The following is a 26,825-nucleotide window of genomic DNA, read 5'->3' as shown; positions in this document are numbered from 1 at the left end:
GCTAATGTTGACCCTCACTACTTCCATTGAATACCACACAAATAGTGTGAGTAGATTCTTTATGTTTGTTTGTCCTTCTGTCCTGACGAAAGCCCCATAGACTCCGTTGAGCCGAAGGGGGCTGAAACATGTCGACATTTTTTGCAAATTCGCACTTCTAGATCCAGTAACTCGATCTAGGATAAGTACCCACTTAATTTTAATATAAGATCTCCACCACTTCATTAAAATCCTTTCTGGTGTTGACCTTATTTATAACAGTTTTTTACCTTTTTTTGCACTGGTTTCTCCGTTTTTCATCTCTGGACACTGCAACCTAGACCAGAGGAGCCTCTGGATGAGGCAGGCACCCACACTCTCTATGGTATCCGATGATAACTGCCGAAAAACCACAATGTAAGAGCGGATGAACGAAATATACCGCAATACCTGTATACATTGGGTCTTTTGAGGATACCATAGTTTTTCTAACCAATGGTCTGGAATTGTCACAAGTGTCCATTTTTCCACTTGATTAACCTTGATACTTACCCGGGGAAATAAATGGACATGTATTCCTCCTCCCCTTTCTGATTACCCGGGTATCTAGTACCGTCAGAACAACTGACTCTGTAGAATGGGCTGGCCGAAAGCCAGCTTGATGGGGGTCCAGCCATTTGGATTGTTCCAGAAAGGAGGATAAACTTCTAGCCACATGGGCTTCCAATACCGTGGCCAAGTAAGGCAGCAAAATATCGGGCGGTAGTTAGGCTGTACTCCAGGATCCGCCCATGGCTTTTTCAAAAGGCGGATAAAAGTAGCCTCCTTGAAAGTGTCAGGGACACTGCCCTGAGACAATGATTCATTCAGGAGAGATAAGGCTGGACCTTGGAGTGTGGAATAGTCCTCTCTTAGGATCCAAGGTGGGCAGCAGTCTCTGGGGGAGCCTGATTGATCTTTTGTCCACAGGTCCAGGAAGGCAACATCACTTATTGCTGGAAACTGGTTCAAGGAGTAAGGATTTGTAGGTACCATTACATGTACCGGATACTGACATGTGTGAATGCTGTCCTTGATGACTTTTATTTTATCAATAAAAAAATGATTTAGGGCATTAATGTCACTCTATCGGGGTTGGACAATTCATTCACTATTGAGGACATTTCTTGTTTACAATTTGTGGAAGTTATAATTTTGGAGGTGAAATAAGCAGTTTTTGAGGTCTGGATGTTTCTTTTATGATTTTTTAATGCAGCCAAATAAGCTTCTTTGTCTTCAGGTAAATTTCTATTTCTCCACTACCTTTCAGTTTGTCGCAGGGCAAGTTTTAATATCATCAGATCAGAAGAGAACCATCTCTGAGCTTCGTAGCGTCGGGCTATAGGTACTCTTTTCAGAGGGGCATGCTTTTTGCTGGCAGTGAGCAGCCAATCCGAAAGGTCTTTCTCACTATGATTGATTGATGATTGGGCCAGCGGTACTGTATTCGTCAGTGTTTCAACAAACTAATTCTTGTTGTTAATGTTCCAGCTCCTGACTAAGCCACTGTCAGGGACAGGAATTTTTGTCCTAAAAGAATATGTCAGACAATGTACAGGGAATGACCACTGGATTAGTTATATCCAAATTATTTGACCAAACCTGGTCCAGTATATGCCCTTTAATATGTGTGGCCACAGAAACATGCTGACTTAGATTGAGCCCTGTAAGTAGGTCAGTAAGATCAGCAGATTGGAGGCAACCAAAATGTTGGCATGACTTGTTATCAGATGGGCTAAGTGTTCACACAGAATATGTGAGAACTGAGGCATATTATGGGGTGGCCTATAGGGTAGAACGCAGACCATCGGGCAGAGTTGAATTCAAGTATAATCACTAAGTTATCTACTGATGGTTGGTCGAGAGAAGTTAGTGCTGTGAATTTAAGGTCATGGCGTATTATAGCTGCTACTGGGCCTCCCATCCTTCCCTGTAATTGATTAGCTTGTAATATGTAGAAATAGCTAGGTAGTGCTGCTAAGATATTGGGGGAGGAATCCTGAGTTAGCCAGGTTTCTGTTAGTAACAGTATATCTGGTTGTTCCCACCCTAATAGAAGTATATGTCCAATTGATGTTTTACCATTGAGCGGGTGTTAAGATGGATAACCTTTAAAGGCTGGCTTTTAATTCTATCCTGGGTCTGAGGGTGGCTTGTGAAGTAGTTAGTATGTATGAATTCAGGGAAGGTTGATCGAATTTCCATTATCCCCATCTTCATCAGTGCTAAGCGCGTTGAGGAATGTAATGCCAGGTCATTAGAATGAAACAATTTCAGTTCAGATAAGGCACGAGTAGATCATATTGACGGAGGTTTGCTTGGCACAGTAAGACATTTTCTCCCTCCAGGAAATACAGAAACTCTTTTTCCCGTATTCTCAGCGCATTTCTTACAATTTTTTAGGATCAGTGCAAGGGATGCTTAATAGAGGGAAATGGTTTTAAACAAAATCCCTATAATTGCACTTCTTTGTGTAATCTTCTTATTACAATATAGGGTTCTACAGGCCATTCCTCCCAGACAGACCTTGAGGCTCAATTTGGCCATAAAATAGATACGTTGCAAAAATAAACTGTAATTATGTTTCAAGTTGTGTGCGTCCTTTTTTGTCCTTGAGCACAAGTGTTTTTAACACATTTTTTAACCTTGCTTTCTCACAATAGTTATGTCAAGCACTAATTACTGTTACTTTCAAGGGCACTGACACCATTTTATGAAGTACCTTCATTTACATGCAGCGGAATGTCATAACCTACCCACAGGAGTGGTGGGCAGGCAGTATATATTAACTTGCATTTTGCTTTTTCTTCTTCATGACAGATTCTACTTGTTCAAAATCAACCGTTTGTATTGTTTCGAAATGCTCACACTATAGGTGTGCATTCATTATCATTTTTTTTTGGGGGGGGGGGGTTTAAACAGACCTTTATTGACACCAGCATATGTAACACAGCCGGGTGCCTACATCCCAGCGGGCTGGCACAGCGGTACTCGACATTCGATGTAAGGGACAATGGGGATGCAAACACAGCAGAGCCACCTACAACCGCATGGGGCAGGCCGCGTCAGGTGGGCAATCATAACAGACGGTTGTCAACTCAGGTCTCCAAACTAGTTCCCCCAAAACAGCAAGATCTGTAAGTCACAGTAAAAACATCATTTGTCGCCTAGTATCTCAATCCATTGTCCATTCAGGTCCCATACAATTATACATAGCCGAAGGTCACTGCCCCACATGATTTGCTCCATTCCTCACTACACTATGAAGCGCTCATGTAGTCCCATATCCGGGGAGCCCTATGCCTCTGCAGGTCCCTCTCCATCCCGTCCCTCGACCACACCTTGTTCTGGACCTGGTTCCGTGTCCCCAGTGTCGGTGTGTGCCAAAAGATATGTCTGAAGAGGGGCCCAGATATCTTTAGAGCGTGAGGAGAGTGGCATAAGTTTAGCATAGGTGTGCAGCTGTTCTTGGCAATGTATGAGGTCATTTAACCAGTCTTGAATTAGGGGGCTCGGCCATGCCCCAATCGCAGGCTATTCACTGCTTCACCAACAAGAGGACCAAGGAGACAAATCTCCGTACCCTGGCAGGGATTTGCTCCGTGCATCCAAAGAGAACAGTAGGGAGATCGTCACACACATGTATCTCAGTCATTTCGTCAAGCGCTTGCAGTACTTCCCTCCAGTATTCCCGGACAAGCAGGCAGTCCCAGGCCAAGTGTCCAAAGTCAGCATCCCTTGCCCCGCATCTATCACAGCAATCAGTGTCCCGCAAATGTAGCCGGTGTAGCCAGGCAGGTGTGAAATATGATCGGTGAATATATTCATAATGTATCAGGCGTAATCTGCTATTGGCAGAAATGGCACCCGTTTAGCGGCAGCAATAGGTCCATTGTTCCGTCATGATGGGAGTTCCCAATTCCGCCTCCCATTTCCCCTTGGCTGGACCTAGAGCCCTTTCCCATTCCCCTTGAGTTGAACGATATAATCGCGACACTACATGTTCCGGGGGAGTTTGCTGTAGGAGAGTATGTAGGGGAAGCATAATCGGGGGTTCTAATGGAAAGCACTTAGTCAGAGAGTGCATGTCTTGCCTGAGCCTCACATAATAAAAACGTTCCAAAAGAGTGGGGGTAGTGGTACCAAAAAACTCCTCACTAGATCTAAACTTCCCATTTTTGTATAATTGACCCCAGGTAAGGCAGGACAATTTGCGCAGCATGAGGCGGCATCCCCTCTCTGTCGTGACTGGTATATCATGTCTCCCCTGCAGTGGCACCAGTGTCAAGTAGATAATGGGGCATTTGAGTGTACGCGCCAGGTCGCGCCAGTCACTGGTCGTGCTTTGTACAGTTTTGGTCGTTAAGTGTCTAGGGACAGCATCTATGCTGAGATGTGCTGTGCATGGTGTGGGGGCCATATATCCATCCTCGATGGCTAGATGAGGCATATACGGGGGTGCATCCAATAGGCCGCAAAGTGTGTCTGAGCGCAGACAAAGTATAATTCCATATCTAGGACTTCAAATCCCCCATCTTCAAAGGGACGAGTTAGAACCTCCCACGGAAATCTGGGCTGTTTTCCACCCCATGCTACTCTGATTAGTACCATCTAGGAGCATAGGGAATGTTGATAAAAAGGTAGAGGAGTTTGGGCAAAATTATCATCTTAATCAATGACACTCTGGCTGCCATGGAAAGAAGCATCGGAATCCATCCGGCGATCCTGTGTGTGATGTGGTCAAGTGTGCGACCATAGTTGGAGCGCATCAGCTCCTTCTGGCATCGAGAAATCCGGATGCCCAGATAAGTGATGGTTTCCGCGCACTACTTCAGAGGAATGTCAGGGGCGAACTCCAGTGTGACTTCTGTGAGAGGGAATATTTGGGATTTCCCCCAGTTCACAATTATCAAAGAGCCAAAGAGGATGAGCAGTTGGAGAATGGGGCTGAGGCTAACTGCAGGGTCCCATAGGTGCAATGTAGGATCATCAGCATATAGGGAGATTAAAATCTGCCTCTCTAGGTATATCAGTGCATAGTCTCGAATGTGTTGTCTAACCTTTGCCGCTAGGGGCTCAATGGCTATAGCAAAGAGTAAGGATGACAAGGGGCATCCTTGCCGGGTGCTCCGTGTGATCGAGAAGGCTCGTACCCCTGAATACAGCAAGTTGACCCATTCCCAAAAGGGGGTAGGAAACCCCATGCGTTGAAGGACAAATGGGAGATAGTCCCACTCCAGGGAATCAAATGCCTTAGTGGCATTGAGAAATATAGCTGCAGCATTGGTGTCCGGGTCTATGTCATGGAGAAGTGCAAATAGCGTACGCAAGTTATGAGAAGTGCCTCGATTGGGCAAAAAGCCTGATTGATCTGAAAGCACCAGCACTGTCATAAGGGTACTAACACGATTAGCAATTAATTTGGCTAGGATTTTGGTGTCGCATTTATTAAAGAGAGGGACCTACACAAGTCGCATGAGGTTACCCAGGTTTAGGTATGGATATAATGCGCGACTCACGCATAGAGGGGTGGGAGTATACTAACCCTGGACGAAGGACTGCGCTACGCTCGCGGAGTTTGCGAAGTTTGCGCAACTTCGCACTACGCGAGCTGCACGTAGCACAGAGCGAACACGCGTAGTGCAGCGTAGCATAGTGCAGCGCTCATTTTTTGCATATTCGCGGTCCTGAACGTCATGTTCGTGACCGCGAGCAAGCAAAATGACATCCCGGCGAGATTCTCAACGCGGGGATTTAAGGTTTCTCATTGTGAGTGGTTGCGCATGCTCGCGACCGCTCTCAATGAGAAACTACCAGTTCGCGTTGAGAAAGCTGCAGCTCGAGTAATAATCTACTCGAGCAGCAGAAAACTATAGCTCGCACTGTGCAAGATGCCGTTTTCATTGATTGCACAGCGCCGGATGCTTGTCCGCACTGTGCAGTCATTGAAAATGCAACTTGCACAGTGCGAACATGCTACTACGCAGCTCGCGTAGTGCTACGTGAAGTTCGCGTAGTGTGAAGTGCACTTCGCGTAGCTTCGCGTAGCGCTACTTCGCGAACTACGCCCACCCTTAGAGTATACCAGTCTCCCGAGCTTCCTCAAAAACATGCCTCAGTATTGGGATGAGTAGATGATGGAAGGTTTTATCAAATTCAGCCGGGAGGCCATCTGGGCCTGGGGATTTCCCTGACTGCAATTGCATTATGGCCGTTATGATTTCCTCATCCTCATGATGTCTCAAAAGAAATTCCCTCTGCCCATCTTCCAGCCAGGCTTTCACTGTATCCTCAAAAAAGAGGGTGAAGTCCATTGAGCTCTATGAGTTTTGTACAGACCTCTGTAAAACTCCCGAAAGGTCTCCACGATCTCAGTCGTATTGCTAAGCATTTGCCCATCCTCCCCTCAATCTCCAGCACAGTATTCAAGAACTGCGGAGGCTATACGAAGGCCGCGAGCATCTTTCCAGGTTTATTCCCTTCTCCATATTGGCATGCCCTATGATATTTCCCTCTGTATTTAGCTCTCTGCTGTCTCTTGGTCTTAACTAAGCATGCTGCGCAGCTTATCTTGCAGCTCAGGAGTGGGGTTATGCTGCAGTTCTGCCTCAATATGTTTGAGCTCCATCTCCAGACGACGCGATGTGGATCAGATGTCACTCAAGATCCCGCCACTCTGTGTAACTATAAAAGCTTACCACATCATGGAGTATTGCTCCACCGAACCCTCGTTTCGAGAAAAAAAATCAGTGATCTCCTGTTCAAGTTCCTGCTTGAATACTGGGTCGAGTAAGGATAGTGGATTGAAACGCCAAAACTGAAAAAGAGAATGAACCTGTGGGAGGGTCACAACGACCAGCACTGGGGAATTGTCTGAATAAGTCAGAGGGAGGTGGGAGGAGTGTGTCACCCAAGGGGCAAGGCCTTTAGTAATGAGCCATGCATCATTTCTGGACCAGGAGGCCCGGGCCGTGGTATAGCAGGTGCCCTCCCGCCTCCTCTGGTGTATGTGTCACCATGCATCAACCAGTTCATGGTCCTCAAGTAATGCTTTGAGAGTGGATTGTGATTGAAAATAATGGTATGGTTGCGGGTGCGAGTGGTCCAGTGTAGGATTAACTGTTACATTAAGATCCCCTCCCCATAGGAGATGTGTAGAACCAATCTCCAGTATCTTTCCCCAGAGAACACGGAAAAACTCTGGATCGTCCGTGTTTGGCCCATAAACAAGAAACAAGTGTAAAGGAGTGAGTGGCTATTCTGCTCCAGAGAATAACGTACCGGCCTTGCTTGTCCAGATAGTTCCTAGTGGGGTTGTATGGGAGGGACTTCCTCACTAGGATGCACGTGCCACGAGCGGATGTATGTCGTTACCACACATACTTTTACCACGCATACCTTTACAACAAGGTTTTTACAATACATACCATTACAACGCATAGCGCTTTGGGGTGCTGGATAGTGAATAGTTTAATTTACTATTCCAACTCCAGTCCCCGTGGACACTAGGGAAGGTGTTGGATAGTAAATTAAACGTATTCCCTATCCTAGAGCGCCCCCCAGTGCAATGCGTTGTAATGGTATGCGTTGTAATGCCAGCGTTGTAATGGTAGTGCGTGGTAAAAGATTCTTTGTAAACGTTGTATACCGCCGCGAGCATATGATGAATAGGAGAAAAAACATGTATGACTTGCCCATCGAGCAGCAAAAGTGGAAGGGACAGTGGGATTAAAGTGCGTCTCCTGCAACATCGTGCAGTGTATGTCATGATGATCTAGGTAAGTTAATATGTGTCTGCGCTTGCAGGGGTCCCACAAACCTTGTACATTCCAAGTGAGGAAGCGGTATGTGGGGGATCACGAACGTTCAGCCATGGCAGAGATTGAAGTTAAGCATTCTCTTGAAGTGGTCTGAGACAGATTGGTAGAGGTATCTAGGCGTGATGTTGTTAGTGAAATCTATGGCCTGTGACTTGTCATAGGGTCTTCCCCATCTTGCATTCGCATACAAAACCTTCCTACCCCCCCACCCACATCAGCAGCCCAAACCTGCCGTGGCCCACTTCCTCCCCTCCCCCGCCCTTCTATCAATACAGTATTACCAACAGGGGAATGCAACTTAGTCTGTACCAAAACTATCAGTAAGAAACTAACAGCCATATCAGTAAGGGTTCACCTGTGAGGTGGAGTCCAGAGGGCGAACAAGGGTCTTCCTCGCCAGGGCGAGGGTGTTCGGGTGATCGTATGTATGGTCATCTTGAATCTGGTTTGCAAGGTATCTACAATTCCGTAGGAGGCCGTCCACTCAGTGGCACCGGGGGTAGAGTGTATTTGTCCAGAGCGCTTCAGACTGTCAGGGGGACAAGGAGACGGCCAAGTCATTTCCAAAGCATTAAAAGCATCCACTACCTCCATGGGAGTGGCCAGTTTCTCGTGCGTTGTAGGTCGGTGGTATCTCCACCTCAACGGGAGACTGTCAGCCCTCTCTCCGATCCCCCGCAATGTCCAGTTACCCCACTCTACTATATCATCTGGCTTATTGTCATGTGGCATGGTCTCAGATCGACGAGCAAAACCAGGGGGTTTTATATCATTCCACGTCTGAAGTGCCGCCACCAGCGTCAGAACAATGGGGCAGGGAGGCTCGTCTCACCGCCGGCTTCGGCAAGGTTTTAAGGAAGTTTTATGCAAGTTGCGGAGTGGTGAAGAAATGCTGTTTACTTTGATAACTCTCTTTGAGTTTTGCGTGGAAGATCATCACCTATGGAATATTAAGCAGCTGTAGTTTCTTCTTCACCGGTAGAAATTTCCGTCTCTGCTCCTGGACGGCCATGGGGAAGTAGGGATATATAGAAATATCAATTCCCTCATGGCGGAGCTGTCTTCGCTCCCTAGACAGGCAGAGGGCAGCATCCCGGTCCAGGTAGTTAAGCAAGCAGGAGATTATCGGGCAAGGTGTTGCACCAGGTACCGGGCGGGCCGCCTACAAGCGAAGAGCCCTTTCTACTACCAATACCGCTGAGAAGGCCTCCCTTCCAAAGAGCGCAAAGAGCAGGCATTCCACATAGTCCTCCATCTTCCCAGTGGCGGTTGATTCCGACACTCCCAAAATGTGGAGGTTGTTTCTCCGAGAGCGGGATTCTAGGTCCTCGTTCTTGGCCGCTATGACTCTCAGGGCCCTCTCCATTTCCATTGTGCGGGACGCTGTAGTGGTAGAGGTGTCCTCCAGGTCCGATATCTGCCGCTCCGTCTCCGCCAGTCGCTCCTCATGTTTGTCTACTTTATGTGATACTCCATCTAATCGCGCCGACATGGAGTCCATCTTGGATTCTATGGAGGTCAGGTTGGATTGCATAGCCAATAGTAGGACCTTCAGATCTGCAGTCCACCTGTTCTTCCCCAGGATCTGTTTGGGAGCGGGTACCCTTCCTTGCCTCAAAGTTAAGCTTTGGTTGGCACCTGTCCGGCTTCCCCATGTTATCTGGAAGTGCAGTGAGGCACCCGAGGAGGAAGCTTTCAATCCACTGCGTTGCACCTGGGCCTGATATAGGAGAGGGGTCCCGCCGTTCCGTGCCTCTCCCTTCAGGATTTCAGCACACTTCCAGTATTGGGGCCCACTCAGATGCGCAGCCAAGGGGGAGGCCAAGATTCATCTACACAGTATTCCTAGGGGGGCGAGGGAGGTCTGAATTGCTTTCCCAGAGCACTTCCAGCTAGCTAGGATGGGGTTTTCGGTGCTCTCTCCTGGTGGCGCAGCTACCTGGCGTTCTGGCAGTTTCCCCGCACTCTCAAGAGTGTCAGAGGCATCCCTCTGCCAGTGGCATAATCTCGAGTGTCTATAGAGCTGCTCTTCATAGGTGGTTTATACCTCGGGAGGAGGCCAGGAGCGCAGGCCGCAGCTCAGCCAGCCCGCTGCTCCTCAAACAACAACAGCAGCTCCAGCCACTCCGCAGGTCCCATGAGGGAGGCCACGTCCCTGGGTACCGCAGGTCAACTCAGGCCCTAAGGCCTCCAGGAGTGAATGTATGCAGTCCAGGGAACGAGGAGGCCCATCAAGCCGCACCGTCTGCTTCAGGGATTATTCACCTCTCTCATGGATGGGGCCAGCACAGCTTCTCGCGGCGCTCTGTAGCCTCGCCGCATCCAACAAATATTGTTCCCTTTGCGCCTCAGGGGGTCCTCCCAGTCCGGCCGGCAGGGTCTCAGTGCACGGTCGGGTCCCAGAAGGCCCCTAGGCCGCCAGGCAGAGGTCCTCCCCTCCCCACGATGGCAGAGCAGCTCCAGCGGCCCCACACCGCCACCACCTCGTGCAGAGTGCAGCCGGCCCCGGGGGTGTCAAGTGCATGCCGCACGGTGCTCCGGCCATGCACTCGGGGCTCCGCACAGTCCAGCAACAGCTGCCTACTTTCGAGGTGATCGGCAGTATCGCGGCTCCTCTCCCACTTGGTCATAGCCTCATCGTCAGGCAGGAGCAGCGCTCACCTCCCCCGCAGTCACCAGAGGGCTTTCAGCGCACACAGGTCACGCAGTCTTCCCAGCCAAAGGCGGGCCGCTCATATCTATCGTCTCAGCGCCAGCTCTGCCGGTCAATCCCTCATAGCCGCCATGTTGTGCATCTCAAGCACCACAGGCCAGCCGCGATGTCCGATGGCAGGTATAGCTGATTTTCTTGGCAGTATACAATGTTGTTCCTCTGCTCAAATTTCCACTTTTCCACTCTTAGAGATGTCAGATGACCAGGATAAGTGCCGTATATGTTCCTGAACTGCAAGAGGCTCACGCAAGTGCTGCCATCTTGCTTGGTGCCCTCTAGCGCACTCTGCATTCATTATTTTTATTTTCACTTAACTATAGCTCCCGCACAGAGTGGTACACAAGGGGCTGGTCCCTTTGTTTTCCCGAAGAAGAGGTTTGAGGGATACCTCGAAACATGTCGACATAATACTAGGGATTATAATTGCATAGCAGTTATTTTTCCCTTTAATTAACCCGTTTTATCCTTGCCAACTGGAAGCAGGAATAAAACTTTGGCTCACTAGTTAGGTACATTTTTTTAAATATCACTTACACCACTCCCCCTACACTGCCCTACACAAATCCTCACAAAATAAGCACTCCTACATAACTCCACAAGTTGCAGCACGCCCCAAGCAGTGGATGATTGGGATGGCCCCAATGATGAAGCATGTCACCTAGGGGCAACCCTGGGTGAGTGAGGGGGCTAACTGAGGTTGGTTTCCACCCAATTGGTGAACCACCTGTATGTGCTTGGCTAGGTTCTTTGATCCATCATCCACGGATCCTTTTTGCTGCAGAGTAGAATGTTTCACCAACTGGAATGTATTTATTAACTGGATACTCTGTATTTACTTGTGGTGCTCGCTCTCCGCCCACTCAATCCAAGGGTCAGGACTTCCCCGCGCAGCTGATTGAGCACTGCAGCGGTTTGTAAACTGCCGCCATTTCGCCAGCTAGGCGACGCCCATTGATCTGGACACGCCCCCCGCCGACACTATATAAAAGCGCTGAATGATAGCGTAATTGACAGTGTTGCTTAGAACTCCTGAGGCACAGCCGGGAGCACTCCGCTTTTATTGCTAAAATCATTTTAAAAATCTTGTTGCGTGATACTCTGTATTTACTTGTGGTGCTCGCTCTCCGCCCACTCAATCCAAGGGTCAGGACTTCCCCGCGCAGCTGATTGAGCGCTGCAGCGGTTTGTAAACTGCCGCCATTTCGCCAGCTAGGCGACGCCCATTGATCTGGACACGCCCCCCGCCGACACTAGATAAAAGCGTGGAATGATAGCGTAATTGACAGTGTTGCTTAGAACTCCTGAGGCACAGCCGGGAGCACTCCACTTTTATTGCTAAAATCATTTTAAAAATCTTGTTGCGTGATACTCTGTATTTACTTGTGGTGCTCGCTCTCCGCCCACTTAATCCAAGGGTCAGGACTTCCCCGCGCAGCTGATTGAGCGCTGCAGCGGTTTGTAAACTGCCGCCATTTCGCCAGCTAGGCGACGCCCATTGATCTGGACACGCCCCCTCGCCTCCCCCATATACTATGTGCAAACCCCGGACGCGCAGCGGACGAGCGCAGCGGGCGCGCCTAAGGCAAGCCCGTCTGCGCCCGTCCGTGCCTGGACCGGGCCTAGGGCCATATCCCCTGCCCGTTTTACCACTCACAACCCAGGAACTGACATTAGATACAACTCCCTGTGCCTTCGTGCGCTAAACCCCACCTCCCATCAATGCCAGCGTATCAATCTAGCAAATCAACCACCCCACCTTCCGTACATCTGCCCAAAATGTTGTCATTAATAATTATCGACCTATACCTACGACAATCACAACCAAAAAGGTAGCACCTAAACAATATCTAGCCGCTTTGCTAAATGTGCGCTCTCTCCCAAAACATAAATATGAAATTTCCAATTTCATCGAGACCCACAATATCGACCTCATATTCATTACTGAAACGTGGGGCGATCTCTCCTGCGGACCTGATTTCGCCACGGCCACTCCTGAAGGATATTCTATTGTTAGACTGGACAGACCTCCTCCAAAAAAGGGAGGCAACTAGCCATCATATACCGTTCAAACCTAACAGTACGAACAGAAACCATCCCCACCTCTAGCTGTGAAGCTCTGTCCTTCCTGATTGCTGTACCAAACGCGCCTTCGTTGAAAGGTATACTTATCTACCGCCCACCAGGACCTCGCAGCCCTTTCCTCACTAGTCTGCCCATGCTCCTGGAACCACTGGCAGGTGAAAGTCATTACACCATTTTGGGTGATTTTAACTTTCATCTCGAGCTTTTGGACAACCCCGATACCTCTGCTCTGTTATCTGAACTAACTAATATAGGTCTCCCTCAATTGGTTACCGGCTCCTCGCACACTGCGGGCCATCTCCTGGGCGGCCTATTTTCCAGTGAGAAATCCCTAGTAATAAAGGATCTCCTTCCCTTCACCTGGACGGACCATTCTGCCATTCTTTTTAAGTTTTAACTTCAACCTATTCCCCCCAGAGCCCATACTACACCACCAGTGAATAAATTTAGAGCCTGGAAAAGCATTGATATTCCTGCCTCCCAGTCCTCACTCCTGGCATCCCTACCACCCATGACGGATGACCCTGAATCAGCCACCAAGAACTATACAACTTGGATTCGAAACACTGTCGATCAGACAGTCCCACTCAAGAGACAATCCTCCAACAGAACCACCAAGTCCTCACCCTGGTTCAATGATACTCTTAGACTTGAAAGACAACAGTGCAGGCGCCAAGAACGCAAATGGAGACGTGATTACGACCCAGAACAAAAAGCCCTCTATAAATCCATGTTGCTGAAATACAAACAACTAATCATTACAGAGAAAAGTAATTTCTATACCAATCAAATTAATCTTGTTCAAGACTCGACAACTTTTCCAGGTAGTGACGCGTCTCTCCGGACAAACAACATCTACCCCGGTCACGTATACTCAAGAACTATGTAATTCCTTGGCAAATCATTTCCAAAAAAAAGTCACTGACATCTTCTCCCAATTTGAAGCTCATGCTAGTGACTCTGGACATTCTCACCCCGTCTCTAACGATCAACTTCCTTCTGCCTCGAACTCCACCAATCCCCCTCGAACAATCCCTTCTAACTCCTTCCAGGAGTTCTCTCAGATCTCCTCTGAACTGGTGTCCCATCTCATAGGCACCACAAACTCCGGATCCCCAGAAGACCCATGTCCCCCCTCCATTCTCAAAAACTTCCCTGAAATCTTAAGCCCTAAACTCACCGAGATATTTAATGCTATGTTCCTGTCCACTACTTTTCCCTCCATCTGGAAAAGAGCCATTGTCAAGCCTCTTATCAAAAAAAGTTCACTTGATCCTACGATAGTTGCCAACTGCCGTCCAATAGCTTGCCTCCCGTTCCCCGCCAAGATTGTAGAGAAAATCATGAACAGACAAATCTCCGACTTCATAGAGCAAAACAACTGTCTTGACGAAACTCAATTTGGCTTCCGAAAAGGACACGGGACGGAAACTGCGCTTATCAAGGCCACAGAGGAAATTAGGAAATCTTTGGATGGGGGAGGTTCTGCGGTGCTTATTCTACTGGACCTGTCTGCGGCCTTCGACACGGTCGATCACTCCACCTTGATCGACCGTGTCGAATCGGCAGGCATCAAAGGTTCAGCGAGGGATCTCATTGCCTCATTTCTTACTAATCGAGTTCAATCTGTCGCCTTCGGCAACTTCAACTCACCATCTTTTACCCTTCCTTGTGGTGTACCCCAGGGATCCTCGCTAAGTCCGACATTATTCAACATCTATGTGTCGGACTTGGCGAGGACCATAAAAATCCATCACCTGGCGGTTACATCCTATGCCGACGACACCCAGATTGTCCTAGCCATAAATAAAAACGGAGACGAAGTGGCTTCCAACTTCAATCTGGGAATGCTGGCAATGAGCAATTGGATGACACAAAATTGTTTGAAATTGAATTCCGATAAAACGGAGGTGATGCTGTTCGGCAATCTTTCCCCTGCCTGGTCTCCCACATGGTGGCCCGATGCCCTGGGACCTCCCCCCACCCCCGTAACCAAAGCTAGGAATCTGGGAGTTATACTGGACACCAAACTCCCCTTCATGTATCACGTCAACGCGGTGGTATCTTCTTCATTCTACACTTTGAGAATGATAAAAAACTCTTACCTTACCTTCCAATGAATATGAGGAAAACTCTAATCAGCGCACTTATCATGGCCCGCATTGACTATTGTAATGGCCTGCTAGTCAATACTCAAGAAGGTGTCTTAAAGAAATTGCAACTGGTGCAAAATGCAGCGGTCAGATTGATTACTGGATGCCCTAAGTACGCCTCTATCTCCGGAACACTCTGAGAGCTCCACTGGTTGCCAGTGAAGAAGAGAGCCAAGTTCAAGGCTCTCTGCATTGCCTGTAAGGCAATTCATGATCAAGGACCAACGTATCTGAAAAACTCCTTCTGTCCCTATGAACATACCAGATCCCTACGATCTTCAACCGCTGGACTACTGCAAGTCCCTACGACTAAGAAAGTTTCCTGGGGAGACAGATCCTTCATAGTTACCACCACTAAACTTTGGAATAGTCTCCCATCTTTCATTAAAGCCTCCACTTCTCTGCTCTCCTTCCGCCGACAGATAAAAACCTGGCTGTTCAAGCAATAACTCCTCATAACCAGTTCTTTCACTCAGCGCCGAGACACCCACCGGTAGTTGAGCGCTTAATAAATCGCCTAAAATAAATACTATGTAGCATGAGGTATCTTGTTGAATTCACTTTATATTTTCATTGACCCTAGATGTGAGCCTTGATTGAGAATTTACTTTGACTGTGTCTCCTTATCATAATGGCCGCTTTGTGTAGCGCACTAAAAAGAGTACATCAGTGCAGTACTGCATTCACAGGCCACATCTCCCTAGATAACCCAGATGTCTTTACTTCCAAAGTGTCTGATTCCGTAGTTCAGACCCATTCTCTTCCCTATGTTATTGGAAATCTGCATTCACCTGTCTTTTACAAGGCTATTGACTCATGGATTATACTTGATCTGTCTGTATCTCTTTAGTTGTTCTGATCAAAGCCATAACTCATACAATTGACACAGCGAGATGGTGTGTAGAAAAAGAGTATCAGAGAAAGTGCTGAAGCCAAGGCATATAAAAATGAGTGAGAAAATGAATAAGGCTAAAAGACAGAACACATTGTATAGAGAAGACACCTAGAATAATTACTACAAAAATAGACACAAGTGTTCACAATATAAACACAGGAGAAGAAATAGAAATAGGGAAACACAGGGGCAGGTGAATAAACGTTGAAGTAAAAAGGCTCCCAATGCAGAAGACTTCCACGTAAGGGCCTACTCATTTAATTCAATTTATTTGGTGTTTTTCTCCTGCTGAAAAGACAAGTGCCTTTGCGTCCATTTTACCCTCTGGAGGGACAAACTTGCATCTCCGACCTGGTATTCTTTGAAATTTGGCTTTCTATGGGAAATTGAGCATGAATCTGTTCTCTGATCATGGGCAGTGACTTCCTTTACTCGTTGGGGTTGGTAGTTAGTTCTGTCCTTCTTTCGTAGTTTTAAAAAGCGTGCAAGTACGCAAAGGAAGATGCAGAATATTGTAACATAAGTAGCCAGGTTTTCTGTGATTTTCTGAACTCTGAGTAAGGAGTCATCATTCATCGTTCATGAGTCCAGAGGAGGAAATTCCAAAGAGAGGCTGCTTCATACCTGAAGACTCACCCACCTTGTCGAGATCTCTTAATGCTATTAAAAATTGTGAGAGAGGTGTTTTCTAATATCTCCAAATAACTGCAATATAATAGGAGGCTGCAATTTGGAAAGGGTTTCTATGGTTGTGGTAAATGAGGGACCAGATGGTGGATCTTGATTTGGGACTGGGGTCTTGACCAATCACCATTTCAGTTATTTCTCTCCTTCTAGCTATGCTCAACTGTTAGTATGGTTTATTGCATTCCATCCAAAGAGAGTCAGACAGAGTCAAAGTTCGGCAGAGAGCACACACAAAGTGCCTCAACCTCTGGCTGAGAGCGGTTTTGAGCCATACACCATACGTCTGGCTTCATGGCACCACCAGGGTTGGCTCCGGACCTCTGGCCTTTTCATTTCTTGGTGGTTCTGGTGGCGGTGAGCCTTGACTTGCCATCAATGCAATGTTGGCTGTCAGGGCCAGGGTTGTTTGGCTCCACTTTGTAAGCTATGCCATTCTTATTCCCTATGCTCATGGCTCACCCAGGCCTCCAGACCGCTTTCTTGATCATCCTGTCTTGTGACATGGGACTGGCTTCCACTCTCTTGAACCAGCATACAGTTCTAGCCACTATCTTGGTGCCTCGGGTGGCCACCACCAGGATACCATTCACTGTGTTAGCTGTCCACAGACTATGTTCCTATGGAATGCGGAACTTCCACCCTGGGTGTCTGTCCCTTATTAGGACACAATCTCTTGGCTTTATGGTGGATACCTTGGCTCCCCAGCATCGACTGGTTCTCTCTTTGGTCTCGTCACTTCTGTCTTGATTGCTCTTAGGGTCAAAACCTTACACTTTCCTCTCCCGTCTTGTTGTGTTGTTGTATCAGCCGCAGAGATTCACTACCAGTGCGAGAGGAGAGAATTTAATTGTGCACCGTAGCATGAACCTGTATGCTCTCAGGAGTCTTTGCAAGGCTGTCTCAGGATCCGATTCTCCATCCGTAGTTCAGCACATACATGAGGTGCTCAAAATCCCTGTTCACATGCGGCCAATGGGGCACTGTGACATTCCTATTCTTTAACCCCAACTGTTCAGTCACTGAACTCACCTCCTTCCACTGGGAGACCAAATGTAAGAGGATTGTCTCTAGCACTGGTCCTACTTTGATGAATGGTGTGTATTCAATTATCTCCACTACTTGGTACTTGGAGTGTCCATCCACGATGACCATCCGGCAAATTCCAAAGTCTGAGATGACCTTTTGTTCAGTCTTTGACGACAGGTGCTGGAGAAATATTGCTCCCTGTCAGACAACCAGCCAGGCAGCCCCTGATTGTTTTATGAAACATGATATCAAGCTGAGGGAACTATAACTTTTCACTTAGATGAGATTTGGCTTTTGTGGTTCCTTGATGACCTCAATGTGCTAACTCTACCACCCTCTGGTGTAGCCCTTTTGCATCATTATACAGTGGCTCCTCAGTAACAGGTCATCTGCTGCAAAAGGTTCAGGGCCCCTTGCACTGCCGAAACATTACTTTTTGTGTCATTCTGTGGTGCAGGAGCCTGCTCCATAATTACGAGGCCGCACTAAGCCACTTTTTTGGTCTTCTGTAACACAGTTTTCTGCATTAAAGCGGTGTTTAATGGGTGTTAATGGGGGCGTTCCCAGCAACATGCATGGCATTTTGACACTGCCCCAGATTTACAAGAAATATAAAATCTAAGAAAGTGCCAAAAACGTACGCCTCCCCAGGGGAGGCCCAGATCTCTGTACAGGGGGGTGAGTGTTTGACATTGTTCTGCATTCCATCCATCATTTATTCTTTTCATTGAAAGGAACCCAGCACAAAACCCTCACAGACAGCCACTAGAGGGTGTGTGAGAGGGTGCTATAAAAAGTGAAAACATAACATAGCACACATTTATGTGCCATGTCCCCTAAACCTGCAAGTAATATTTATGTCACCTCTACAGCAGGCCTTACAGCCCTAAGGCGAGGTGCATTATGTTACATGTGAGCACATATCTGCATGAGTAGATATGCCCCTGTGCTGGTCAGTTCCATTACTGCCAATACAAGTGATCAGGGAAGCCATTTAAAAACATATGCGGGGCACTGTTAAAACGAGTTCCCCATCTAAATGGTAATGACCACTGAAACCAGACATAACAAATGTCATATTAGTAAGCCTACACTGATTCCACTGATGTATTTATTGATACATGCACCCAGGGGGCACCTTAGAGTCAGCCTGCCCCCGCATTAGAGATTCTAACCTCCCCTCCCCCAGAGCGAGGACCTTTGTTCTCAGGATGTCAGGAACAACACCTGCTCTGGCAGAGGGTGTTTACACCCCCTCCCACAGGATGACCTGTAAATTAGCATTCCAAGGCATGGAGCTTTAAAGAGCCCACAGCCTTTGGTATGGTAATCTGGCTTCCCTCTCAGGAGAAAAAACAGAACACTCTAATCAGAGCTATTTTGGACTATAGGGAATATTTGAAGTTAGACAGGTGTGTTCCTCCACAGGCTAGTGCCACACCTAAGGTGGGCTACCTGCAGTGGATACAGCTTTGTTATGGCAAACCTCGGAACTCTGGGACAGAGTTATGCCCACTCCCAAAAGGAAGTGGTCATATGGGGGTGTTGTGACCCCAGGGGTACAAGCCCATTGGCTACTACCCTACGGTCCCCTAACACCTCTAAATCTCATATTTAGACCCCCTGGCACCAGAAAATTAGATTCTTCTGACCTGAGAGAAGAATATAGACATCAAGACTTGCAAGAACAGAAGATTTGGAAATGACTTGGCACCAACCCTCAGGCCTGTCTGCTGCCATCGACAATTGCACCAAAAAACTCCTGTAGCCCCTAGGGTACTCAAACTTATTTATGCCCAGTTTCGCTGCTCAAGGATCTGCAGCTGCTCCTTCCTTGGACCTCCTAGAAGGCGGGGGAGTGTTGTGCTCTGTTGAGCACAGCCATTATCACTCCTGCTGAACAACTTTCTTCTGTAAGCGACGACCTTGCAGCCAGGCAGCATCAAACCTGGGGCACTCCTTCCAAATACAGCAATTAGAGCAGCAGGACTTCAGATACCCAAAAGGTAAAGCGACACAGCAGGTCCTGGGCATTTCTTCAGAAGCATCTGGACCTTTCATAAATAGCAGTGTGTGCAACATTTCTATGGAAACTGCTTTGTAGGAATATCACAAATAGATATGGTTTAACTGAGAGATTACTAAAAAACTGCTTTAGAGGCATATGACTAACAGATATGTTTAATGATTTAACAGAGAGGCTTCCAAAGAACTTTGTCGACTGTTACATATTTGTTAATCTTTTATCTTCATCTTTACCTTTATCTTCATTCTTCATTCTCAAGTTCTGGGCTGGCCAGAAGCCAATTCTTCATAAATATCTGTGAATGTATGAAAGGCAGTTTGTTAGTCATGGTTAATGGAAACTGGGAGTGACTTGGCATGTTTATTGATTTAGGAAGGATATTTCCAAAGAACTTAGTCAAATGTTAAATATTTGTAAATCTTTCAGTTATTCAGGTTCAGGGCTTGCCACATGTCAGGTCAAAGGTTGTTACAACATTTAATTTGAGGTTTCACTCATCTGTATATTTCAGATTGGCAAAAATGACCATGAATCTAAGGGAGTACTAGACACTCCACAATCACCTGCTCATGAAAAGCCCTTTTTCAGCAAAATTACACCAAAGAGAGTAAAGTAACAAATCAAGTGGCCCTAAACAAGCCTTCCACGTTCTCCAAAACTCTGCTGGTCCATGTGGGTAGACTGTTCTTAAGTCCTTGGTTCTGGTACAGTTTTCACTGCACCCTCCTAAAACACCATGGATGCGCAGATATGTCAGTATTTCTTACGTATCTGCCGGCGCAAAACTGACACATTGCTGCAGTTGTGTCAGAAGTGTGACGCAACTCCAGCAATGCATGGGGGAGTCCTGTCTTTAATTTACTGAATAACTCTTATGCCTGTCATGAGGCAAGCGTAAGGTTTTGATGCAGTGGTTTTCTAGAAGCGTTGCAGTGAAATCTCATAGATGTCACTGCACCAATCTTACGAGTCTTTGTTGCGTGGGAACGCCCACCCTGTGTGTATTATACCTGATGCAGTTATATTGTGGTGCTGGGCTTTACACAGTAATTTCCTGAACTCTGAGTAATCAATCATTCATTGTTCGTAAGTCCAGAGAAGGAAATTCCAAAGAGAGGCTGCTTCATAGCTGAAGATGCGCCACCTTGTCGTGATGTCTTAATGCTAATAAAAACTGTGGGTGAGGTGTCTTCTAATATCCCCAAATACCTGCAATATAATAGGAGGCTGCGATTTGGAAAGGGTTTCTATGGTGGTGGTAAATGAGGGAACCAGATGGTGAATCTTGATTTGGGACTGGGACCATGACCAATCACCATCTCATTTATTTCTCTCCTTCTGGCTATGCCCATCTGTTAGTATGGCTCATTACACCCCATCCAACGATAGTCTGACAGAGTCACAGTTCAGCCCATAGCGCAAACAAAGTGCCTCAACCTCTGGCTTAGAGCTGTTTTGGGCCATACACCATACCTCTGGGTTCGTGGCACCACTAGGGTTTGCTCTGGTCCTCTGACCTCTTAATTTCTTGGTGCTTCTGCTGGCGGTGAGCCGGGGCTCGCTATCGATGCAATGCAGGGTTGTTTGGCTCCACTTTGTAGGGTGTGCCATTCTTGGTCCCTATGCTCATGACTCACTCAGGGCGCCAGACTGCTTTCTTTACTCATCCTGTCTTGTGACATGGAGCTGGCTTCCACTCTCTTGAACCAGGACACAGTTCTAGGCACTATCTTGGTGCCTCGGGTGGCCACCACCAGGATACCATTCACTGTGTTAGCTGTCCACAGACCATGTTCGTATGGAATGCAGAACTTCCACCATGGGTATCTGTCTCTTATTAGGACGTGATCTCCGGGCTTGATGGTGGATGCTTTGGCTCCCCGGCATCGACTGGATCTCTCTTTGGTGTCTTTACTTCTGTCTTGATTGCTCTTGGGGTCAAAATTTCACACTTTAAACTCCGTCTTGTTGAGATGGTGTCTTGGCTGCACCAATTCCTTACCAGTGCGAGAGGAGAGCATTTGGTTGTGTAGTGTAGCCTGTTCCTGTATGCTCTCAGGAACCTTTGCAAGGCTGTCTCAGGATCCGATTCTCCATCTGTGGTTCAGCATATACATGAGGCGTTCAAGATCCCTGGTCTCTTGCGACCACCATAGAAACCCTTCCCACATCGCAGCCTCCTATTATATTGCAGGTATTTGTAGATATTAGAAGACACCTCTCTCATAATTTTTTATAGCATTAAGAGATCTCGACAAGGTGGCCCGTCTTCAGCTATGAAGCAGCCTCTCTTTGGAATTTCCTCCTCTGGACTTCTGAACAATGAATGATTGGTTACTCAGATTTCAGGAAATCACCGGAAACCTGGCTACCTATGCTACAATGTTCTAATTCTTCCTTTGTGTACTTGCACAATTTTTAAAACTACGAGAAAAAAGTACCAACCCCAAGAGTAAAGGAAGCCCATGATCAGAGCTCAGCTCATTTTCTTGCACAATTTCCCATAGAAAGCAAAATTTGAGAGAATACCCTTGTCTGACATGCAAGTTTGTCCCTCCAGAATGTGAAATGGATGCAAAGGCAGTTGTGAAATACACCAAATAAATGTACTTAAATGGGTAGGCCCTTAAGTGAAAGTCCTCTGCATCAGGAGCCCTTTTTACTTCGACATTTCTTCAGCTGCCTCTGTGTTTCTCTATTTCTATTTCTTCTCCTGTGTTTATATTGTGAACACTTCTGCCTATTTTTGTAGCTATTATTCTTTGAGTCTTCTCTATACCATGTGTTCAGTCTTTTAGCCTTATTCATTTTCTCTCTCATTTTTTCTGCCTCAGCTTCAGCACTTTCTCTGCTACTCTTTTTCTACACACCATCTCGCTGTGTCAATTGTATGAGTTGTGGCTTTGAGCAGAACAACTCAAGAGACAGAGAAAGATCAGGTATTATCCATGAGTCAATAGCCTTATAAAAGACAGGTGAATGCAGATTTCCAATAACATAAGGGAGAGAATGGGTCTGAACTACCGAAGCAGACACTTTGGAAGCAAAGGCCTCTGGGATTCTAGAGAGATATGGCCTGTGAACACAGTACTGCACAGATGTACTCAGTTTTTAGTGCGCAACACAAAGCGGCCACTATGACAAGGAGAGAGAGTCAAAGAAAAGTCGCAAGCAAGGCTCACATCTAGGGTCAATGAAAATATAAAGTGAATTCAGCGAGACACCTCATGCCACATAGTACACAGTTGCTAAATACATTCCAGCTGGTGAAACATACAAGTAATTTTAGATTCAGTTGATCTTACATGAAAAGGGCATTATGGCAGAGGTCTGTACAAATGTAATGAAGCAAACGTGTTCTTAGGCAGTATGAGGAGAAAAAAACTCAACATAGTACCAATAGAGGCATCTGATGGAAAATAATAACCAACTCATTGCAGGTAATCACAAGAAAAAGACAATGGAATCTGGCCCTTGGCCCCCCTGAAGCATCCACAGCCCTAAACAGTAGGAGTCAATTTTCTGTGGCGCTTAGATGAACTCCCATTATAGAACTGCATGACAAAGGCAACTTTGAGATAAAGAACAGGGGGCTTATTTATAAGCCCATGCAACACTTTTGTTCCGCATTTGCGTAACTTTTCATGACGCAGCGGCGGCGTAAACAATGCTCCACATTGCAGCATATTTACAAGGTGATGCATCACCTTGTAAAGCCCAGAGCCACAATATAACTGCATCAGGTATAATATATGCAGGGTGGGCGTTCCCACGCAACAAATACTTATAAAGGGTGGCGCAGTGACATCTATGATATTTCACTTCTAGGAAATCACTGGATCAAATTCTTATGCTCCTGAAATAAGTGCTATTTTGTATAGAACGAATAGGAAATTGTGTAATGTAGTTCAGTAATATTCTTACATCTGATATTTTATGAATATAAATAGTTATTAATGTTTTTCTTAAAACAGGCATGTATACTGACCAATTTTAAACTAATGCATTTTTATTTTTGTAATGGTTTTTATTAACTATACAATAAATTCATTCATTCATTCATTCACTGGATCAAATTCTTATGCTTGCCTCATTACAGGCATAAGAGTGATGCAGTAACTTAAAGATAGGACTTCCCATGCATTGCTGGAGTTGCGTCACACTTCCGACACAACTCCAGCAATGTGTCAGTTTTTGCGCCGGCAGATATGTAAGAAATACTGACATATCTGTTACTCCTTGCGACATGATGCACCGTACATTAAATACAGCGCATCCATGGTGTCGCAAGGAGGGCACAGTGAAAACTGTTGCATGGCTGTTTTCACCCTGCTATGCAACAGTTTTCTAGAATAAGGCCCAGAAGACTGAACATGAAAGGAGATGACTGCAAATAGCCAGGCCAAGAATGTAACAAAATTAGACTCTACCAGAACCAAGGATTAAAGATTGGGCTACCCACATGGACCAGCACACTTTTGGAGAACTTGTAGGGCTTGTTTAGGGCAACTATATTCGATACTTTACTCCCATTGGTGTAATTGTGCTGAAAAAACGCTTTTCACGAGCAGGTGATTGTGGAGTGTCAAGTACTCCCTTAGTTCATTTTGCCATTTTGAAATATACAGATTGAGTGAAACCTCAAATTAAATGTCGTAACAACCTTTGACCTAACATGTGGCCAACCCTGAACCTGAATAACTGAAAGATTTACAAATAATTAACATTTGAGTAAGTTCTTTTGAAATATCTTACCTAAATTAATAAACATGCCAAGTCCAGTTTCCATTACCAATTACTAACAAACTGCCTTTCATACATTCACAGATATTTAAGAAGAATTGGCTTCTGGCCAGCCCTGAACTTGAGAATGAAGTATGAAGATAAAGGTCAAGATGAAGATAAAGTGATTAACAAATATGTAACAGTCGACAAAGTTCTCTGGAAGCCTCTCTGTTAAATCATTAAACTTATCTGTTAGTCATATGCCTCTAAAACAGTTTTTTAGTAATCTCTCAGTTAAACCATATCTATTTGTGATATTCCTACAAAGCAGTTTCCATAGAAATGTTGCCAACACTGTTATTTATGAAAGGTCCAGATGCTTCTGAAGAAGTGCCCAAGTCCCGCTGTGTCGCTTTACCTTTTGGGTATCAGATGTCCTGCTGCTCTAATTGCTGTATTTGGAAGGAGGGCCCCAGGTTTGATGCTGCCGGGCTGCAAGGTTGCCGCTTACAGAAGAAAGTTGTTAATCAGGAGTGCTAATGACTGTGCTCATCAGAGCACAGTGCTCTCCTGCTTTCTAGAAGGTTCAAGGAAGGAGCGGAAGCAGAACCTTGAGCAGTAAAACTGGTCATAAATAAGTTTGAGCACCCTAGGGGGTACAGGATTTTTTTGGTGCAATTGTCGATGACAGGCATGCAGGGTTGGTGCCAAGTCAATTGCTAATCTTCTGTTCTTGTGAGTCTTGATGACTGTATTCTTCTTTCAGGTCAGAAGAATCTGTTTTTCTGGTGCCTGGAGCTCCCCTGAATACGAGACTTAGAGGTGTTATGGCAGCGTAGGGTGGTAGCCAATGAGCTCTTACTCCTGGAATCACTACGCCCCCTATATGACTACTTCCTGGGGGAAGTGGAAATAACCCTATCCCAGAGTTCCTAGGTTTGCCATAACAAAGTTGTATCCACTTCAGGTAGCCCACCTTAGGTGGACACTAGCCTGTGAATGAACACACCTGTCTGACTACTAATTTTCCCTACCGTCCAGGTGCCAAAAGGGCTCTGGTCAGAGGGTTCTACATTTGCTCCTGAGAGGGAAGCCAGATTTGCATACCAAAGGCCGTGGGCTCTGACTTTGGTGGCATGGTGAGCACAGGACTCACATCTGAGCTCTCCCGTTCCACATATGGTGACAAATGCAAAAAGAACAAATGATGAACGTAATGCTGTACAATGTCAAAACACTAATTCCCAGTACAGTGATCTAGGCCTAAATCCATCATTGTTTTGCTCACCATACCATGAAAATGTGGACCAAGCCACATGCAAATCAGTCTTGACCTTCTTCCTGTGGGGTCCCTTAGAGTTGCACAAGATATAGTGCACTTCTTAGGGACCCTCCTTACTACCTATGTTCTAGGTACCAGAGGTACTTGAGACTTACAGAGGTGCGGAAGGCCTGGCTACTTGGGAACCAAGTGAGCAGTTGTCTTTTTGAGAATAAAGAACACTGGCACTGGGGACCTAGTAAGTAGGAACCCAGTGCACTTCAGTCAAAGTTGCATCAATTACCATGCAAAAAGTGGAGCGACTACTGCAACAACAACCTTGTTTTCTACAAGGGTTCCCTCTGTATCTTCTCCATGGAGTCTAGGTGATCAGGGTATCCCTACCTTGCCCCTTATGTTGTTTTTAAACCTGTTTAGGACAGGGGGCTTAATCACAGAGTCCTGTAATGGCTGCCAGCAACATTTTTTTCATGTTGCTGGCAGCCGATCAGAGTGCTTGCTCTCACAGTAGTTTGACTCCCGCGGGAAGAAAATGGATGAAGGTGAATAAACCTCCCTTGGCCTATCATAATACTCTATTTTAAATTGCCGCTCCTATGAGGTTCGATCGAGATCTCGCAGACGCAACCATCCAGATATGCAATTATTTTTCAATCCTAATTCCTCAAACACTACTGAAAGGATTATACCAAATCACAAATTTCACAATCTGTGGACCATGATCTAGCTTCCTGACAAATTTGGTGAAATTCTGTTGAGCAGTTTTTGCTGCAGCCTTGTCTAAAGAAGTCTATGGAAAATGTATGGGAATTTTGAATTTTTGGAACCCCCTTTTCTCTCAACCACCGCTTGACGGTCCATCCCAAAAGTTTCCATGCATCAACTACTTAAAAAGAAGCACCTTTTTGGAACGTTTCGGAGTGAGTCATCAAATGGAGCCAATTTTTTAGCAACACAAAACAATTCTTTCCTGTACAACAGCTGATCTAAATATACACCCCACTAATCAATTTCTCACAGGTTACATCACTGAGACTGCCCTTGTAGAAGTAGCAGATTCAGTGAAAACGTCAGTGGTTTGTGGATCCTATTCCAATGCCACTGTTGTTAAATCTTTCAGCAGCATTTGACACAGTGTTGCATTCAATCCTGCTTGAAAGACTAAAACACTAATGAGTGCAGAGGATGGCACTTGGGTAGATTCATTCTTCTCTTTAAGACCATTGCCAACACGTTTTCCTCCACCCATTCTCATCATCAGGTAAACAACTTATATGTGGAGTGCACCAAAGCTCTGCCTTAAGCCCGCTGCTCTTCAACATCTACCTGGCCCTGCTGGCGGCAATCATTACCTGAATTCATCCCCTTCCTCTGGGAGACGGAATGTAAGAGGATTGT

The sequence above is a fragment of the Lissotriton vulgaris genome, chromosome 3_1, assembly GCF_964263255.1.
Source record: "Lissotriton vulgaris chromosome 3_1, aLisVul1.2, whole genome shotgun sequence".
Classification (NCBI taxonomy): Eukaryota; Metazoa; Chordata; class Amphibia; order Caudata; family Salamandridae; genus Lissotriton; species Lissotriton vulgaris.
The sequence above is the reverse complement of the archived record's forward strand: the minus strand, read 5'-3'. Positions refer to the sequence as shown.